The 6,000-nt window shown below is 40.2% G+C and overlaps 1 long non-coding RNA gene across 1 annotated transcript in view; it reads right to left on the bottom strand.

Moving 5' to 3' along the window:
• Positions 1-274: 274 nt before the first annotated feature.
• Positions 275-6,000, bottom strand: part of LOC122201669 — a 161,861-nt gene continuing 156,135 nt past the window's right edge. The window contains exon 3 of the long non-coding RNA XR_006194291.1: positions 275-906. This is a non-coding gene — a long non-coding RNA (uncharacterized LOC122201669). The remainder of the gene's footprint in view (positions 907-6,000) is intronic.

Below are 6,000 nucleotides of genomic sequence, written 5' to 3'. Positions count from 1 at the left end.
GGATACCCAGTTTTATGGGTAAACATAGCCCCTTTGCTTACATCCATACCTCTCAAAACTGGATCTTTTAAATCTAAATCATTAGTACTCTTTAAAAAAATTATTTTTTAGTGTTTATTTATCTTAGAGAAAGAGAGAGTGAGAGTGCACACAAGCGGGCGAGGGGCAAAGAAAGAGGAAGACACAGAATCCAAAGCAGGCTCCAAGTTCTGAGCTGTCAGTACAGAGCCCAACATGGGGCTTGAACCCACGAGCTGTGAGATCATGACCTGAGCCAAAATCAGAGGCTTAACTGACTGAGCCAGATAGGTGTCCCTGCATCATTAATACTCTTGAGAAACAGGAAAACACTACACAATCATAAGAGGTAAAGGCGGTTCTAAATTACGATGCGTAGACACATAAACATAGAGGATGTTTCTAGTAGCATTCTACAATATTGGCAAGAATAAATATGGAAACACAAAAATCCACAAGTCTAGATATTAAAGGATTTTTCTCCTTCCCATTGGTCATAAAATTTATAATTGATTTGCAATCAAATTGACAAATAGGCAAGCAAATAAATTGGAGTAACAAAGCAGATTCTCCATCATCTTGTGCTCAAGAGATAAAATATCTCAATAAACCATTAATCCATTTATGGAGATCAGCAAGCCATCAGACCATAAAGCAAATTACCAATCGTGCTGACACCAGTGGATCATAATTTATCTCCCTTAAACAAACCAAAAGCACAACACAGCAAAACAAAAAATTACTGAAGAGGAGAAATTAATTTTTCTACTGCCACTTTGGATTCATCATACTGAGACTTACCCTGGGCATGAGGTTCCCCACGTCTCCAGAGAGGAAGTTTATCCAGTTCTGTCAGGTGAATCCACTGAATGTCTCAGGGGAAGACATCTAAAATTATATAAAGTTACAATATTGAAGTATTGAAATAGTAATATGGAAAATAGGCAAACGATTCAATACAACATGAAGTAGCCTTAAGTCCATAGAGGACATAGAATCATTTATCTTAACAGAGGAATCACAGATGGAAAAAAATAAGGATTATTCCATAAAAGACTGAGAGATTTAGTTATTTGGAAAGAAAATAAAATTAAATCATACTTTTATGCTATCTAGTATAAGCAAGTTCAAGTATATCAAAAGACGAAATGAGAAAAATCAATCATTTAATAGCTCCCAGAGAAAAAAAATAAGATGACTATTTTTATGCTGTTCGTGGCAAGACTTTAATAACCTATTTGTTTTGTTTTGTTTTGTTTTTTAACTCAGATGGCAGATTTGATTCTGTGATGCTCCCGGTCCATGGTATACTCTCATCCTGGATCCCTCCTCGGCTCTCCCCTTGCCACGTTTTTTCATGTGCTAACGTTCATCTCATGTCGCACTCCCTTCCTGCCTCCCTTCTAGAGAATTATTGTGATGTTTTTAAATGTTGCTATTTTCCATGTGTTCATGTGTGCACACATGATAGATATCCTAGTCTAGCTCCTTGTCCCCCCCACACACGCACACACACATTGGATATTATGTTGTTAAAACTCCACAGGCTGCCATGTGTACAAATACAACGTCGCTTCAAACTGCTGCGAGATTCTCCATGGTAGGTGGGCATGGAGTGATTTTGCTCTTGGTTTGTTACAGGAGGATAATTATTATTCCCCATTGGTGACAGCCACTGAGGATTTGGTTTTATGGTCTGATTACTTGATGATCACTGTAAATGGATGGATGGTTTATAGATATCTGTTATGTCTTGAATGAGAGACGACAGAGAATCTGTTTTGTTATTGATTAGTTTGATTGCCTATTCATCTATTTAAACCCAATAAACCCTTTACCTGCTACTGACTGCACTCCAGTTCTAACAAACTCCCTGCAGCACATCACCCTTAAATGAACAATTTCGTGGATGCTCCTCTGTGGGCCTGGGTGAGCGTTTCTTTTGAATGTATACCCAGGAGCGCATGGTTGTAGGAGAGGCTTAGTTTTAATTTGAATCGATGATGTTGGCTTACACTCCAGAACAGTTATACGTCTCCAAACGGATTCAATCGCTTTAAAGTGACATAGGTAAAATAGCAATTTTTAGCTAGGTGAGGATAGAGGGGTACACGTTGTTGGGTTTCAGTTCATCCGAGTGGGTAAAAGGAATAGGTTGAGGTCATTCATCACCATAACAATGCTCCATTACAAGCCATCCTAAAAGTCAGTGGCTGACAACTGCAAACATTCATTTTTCTTACCCACAGGTTTGTCTGGGGCTGTTCTGCTTCAGCCTACAGATCACCTGGATTTACTTCTAGACTTTGAGTTCGGTTCGATCTATTCTAGGAATCTCTTCCCTTTCCCTGGAGCCATGGCTACTTGAGGCAAGCGGTCACTGGATGACAGAGGACAAGCGCTTGAGCAGGAAAACAGCAAGGGACACTGAGGCCTCAGCATGGAACAGACAAGTCACTACTCTGCCCATATTCTGTTGGACAAAGCAAATGCCACGGCCAGTACAAGATCAATGGGTGAGGGATAGTTTGCTCACTTAACGGAAAACCTTAAAGTGACAGATTGAGATCCAAACAATCCAATGTTTAATGCCACAGCAGACATTTAAGGCAAAGTGAAGGATGTCAGAAAACTTCTTGGTGTTTCGGTAACATTTCCAACAGTCACTACTGAAATAACCAGTAGAGGAAGGTATGGAAATTAGTAGGGGCTGAAAAGGTCAGAAGAACAGGTTGGCAAGGAAATTAAAGCAAAAGATGGATGACCACAAGTGTTTCCCCAAGATGGAGATTCTAGTTCCTTAGAAAGAGAAAGACATGCATTTTGAGCAGTGTACAGAGACAATTAACTCATCAAATGGATATCAATTTCTCCAATTAAAAACTATAATGGGTTGGAGACTTGAGAAAAATTAAAGCTGACAGAAGTAAATACCCTTTATTTCAAATTCTCTCCCTTAGAGCAGAACGACTTAATAGAGTCCTTTCTGGCCAAGCATCCCACATTCCTTTGGAAGAACTGGCCTAGCGAACGGCCAATCGTGATAGAGTTTGAACAGCACTACGCAAATTATTCCAGCTTTTCTCCTTTACCGCTGGATCACGTTCCTATTAATTGAATTATGCCAAACTAAATATAAAATAGTTGAAATGAATGACTATGCCTTAATTAAAAAGAAAGAAAAAAGGGCTCACCTCCACACTGTTCTTCATTTCGAAAAGGCAATTAGTCCCATTTTAGAACACTTCTAATTTAACCAGAATTTCAATGATACTAACTTTTCAATTGTAAGAGCATGGGCCTAGTAAGATTCATTTATTTTTAAACCTCAGATTCATTCATCTACCTACATAAATGAAAGTTACTCATTTATAATGCTAGTAGTTCCCATTCCTGTCTGTTCACATTTTCTACATGCAAATAGATCTGCTCTTCAAGGTAAGCATATTTAATTAGTGCATAAGCCACCTCTACTGTGCTATCCAAAACTAAACAAATTGCATGCCAATGTTATCTTCAAAAATAAATTCTTGATTCAAAAAGTTTATCTTATTTTTTTCATTTTATTTATTTATTTGAGAGAGAGAGAGAGAGAGAGGGAGAGAGAGAGCGAGCGCACTAGTGGGGGAGCGGGGCAGAGGGAGAGACATATCTTAATGAAGCGGGCTCCACACTCTGTGCAGAGCCCAACACAGGGCTCCGTCTAACAACTGTGAGATCATGAACCTGAGCCGAAATCAGACGTTCAACCACTGAGCCACCCGGACGCACTTCTCCCCTTCAATCCTAAATAAAAACCATTCTCAGTATGGTTGACCTCAGTTATCAACTCCTTATCAGGGCTCAGAAATTAAAAACATTTTCTGGATACAAATGCATCCCTAATTGTAGAGGTGTGCTTATCAGGACACTCCCCTGCTTGGTTTACACTGCAATCCCTTCTCTTTAGCAACCCAAACTAGGTATCTGCTCTTTAGATTTCATTTCTGAAGTGGGGCTGATGTCTCTTCTGAAGTCTTAGTAATTCATGCTAGAAACTCAGGAAAGACTGAATGCAGCGTTCCTTGTGTGGGCTTTCTCTGGCCTTCAACAGTATCAACTACAACTGTTGTGGATTGCTGAGGAAATTCTCCCAAGGAGTAACGAATATTCCCAAAGGAATGCTTTGAAGCCTAATTGTATTGCTAGGATTTTATGATCACAACAATGTTCCCTCCAAAATTAGCAATTGCAATAATTATTTGCATTTTTTCTCGTTATTTCCTTCCAAATAGCTCAGTCACATCCACCTGGCAGAACTTGGTTCCTAAGCTCCTGAGCCCCACAGAGACGGGTGTGCACAGGGGGAACAAGAAAGTCAGACTTCTCATCTGCCACAAGGCAGATGAAATTAATCTTACCTCCGAAGCCCATGAAATCAAGCAGCTAGTCACCAAAGTGGCAGTCAAATTGATAATGTAGTCTTTAATGGATTTTATCTCTTTTCCTGCTTCACACCCCTGTCCCTAATGCTTTCTCTAGGAACAGTGTTCCAGAACCAACCACAGGCACATACATTTTTTTCTCTCAAGTTCTGCTTTTGGGAGAAAAACCAAAAAAAAGGAGAAGGAGAAGAAGGAGAAGGAGAAGGAGAAGGAGAAGGAGAAGGAGAAGGAGAAGGAGAAGGAGGAGGAGGAGGAGGAGGAGGAGGGGGAGGAGGAGGAGGAGAAGGAAGAGGAAGAGGAGAAGGAGGAGGAGAAGGAGGAGGAAGAGAAGGAGGAGGACGAGGAGGAGGAGGAGGAGGAGGAGGAGGAGGAGTCGTCTATACCTTCATGTCTCATCATGTCAGTTGATTTCTCTGGTTAACGTTCTTTTTTTTTTTTTTTTTGTAATGTTTATTCATTTTTGAGAGAGACAGAGAGATAGAGCATGAGCCAGAAAGGGGCAGGGAGAGAGGGAGACACAGAATCCCAAGTAAGTTCCAGGTTCTGAGCTGTCAGCACAGAACCCGATGCAGAGCTTGAACTCAGGAATTGTGAGATCATGGCCTGAGCCAAAGTCGGATGCTTAACCGACTGAACCACCCAGATGCCCCTGTCTGGTTAAATTTCTATCCGGACACCCATCCTTCTTAGGGACCTTATAACTTATCCCAAAACAGCTAGACTGAGGGAAAGCATAGATCAATGGATAATTAGTGGATTATGCTAATAAATACCAAGACATAGCATACTTTTAATATGTTGGGCATACTTTTCAGAATTTTTCTTAAGATATTTCAAAAGTTATGCATTTATAGTGCATTTTTACAAAAATGGGGTTTTACTATCATATATATACACACATACATGCAGATAAATACACATGTGTCTTATTTTAAAAAATTTTTTCATGTTTATTTATTTTTGAGAGAGAAAGAGTGCAAGTGAGGGAGGCACAGAGAGAGAGGGAGACCCAGAATCTGAAGCAGGCTCCAGACTCTGAGCTGGCAGCACAGAGTCTGACTCAGAGCTCGAACTCATGGATTGCGAGATCATGACCTGAGCCAAAGTCCGATGCTTAACCAATGGAGCCAGCAGGCACCCCGATGTGTCTTATTGACAAATAAGCATTAGTTTATATTCAGTTTTGAACTCTTACAAAACACTGTCATCAGAAGTTTAACTTTCTACATGCATCCTTGTTCCATTAAACAAATTCTTTTCTCTTTTTTTTTATTTTTTATTTTTTATTTTGAGAGAGAGACAGAGACAGACAGAGAGCATGCACAAGCAGGCTCCACACTCAGCGCAAAGCCTGGGCACAGGGCTCCGTCTCACAATCCTGGGATCATGACCTGAGCCAAAATCAAGAGTTTGTCCAGCTCAGTCAACCAACTGAGCCACCCAGGTGCCCCAACAAATTATTTTCATAAGATAAAATTCTGTGCGAACAGCATTCAGTTTTACAGAGAATCTGTACCAATTGAAATGCTTGCCACAAACGGTGTATAAACCTGTTTTA

This window comes from Panthera leo, chromosome D2 (assembly GCF_018350215.1).
Source record: "Panthera leo isolate Ple1 chromosome D2, P.leo_Ple1_pat1.1, whole genome shotgun sequence".
NCBI classification, from domain to species: Eukaryota; Metazoa; Chordata; class Mammalia; order Carnivora; family Felidae; genus Panthera; species Panthera leo.
The sequence above is the reverse complement of the archived record's forward strand: the minus strand, read 5'-3'. Positions and strand labels throughout refer to the sequence as shown.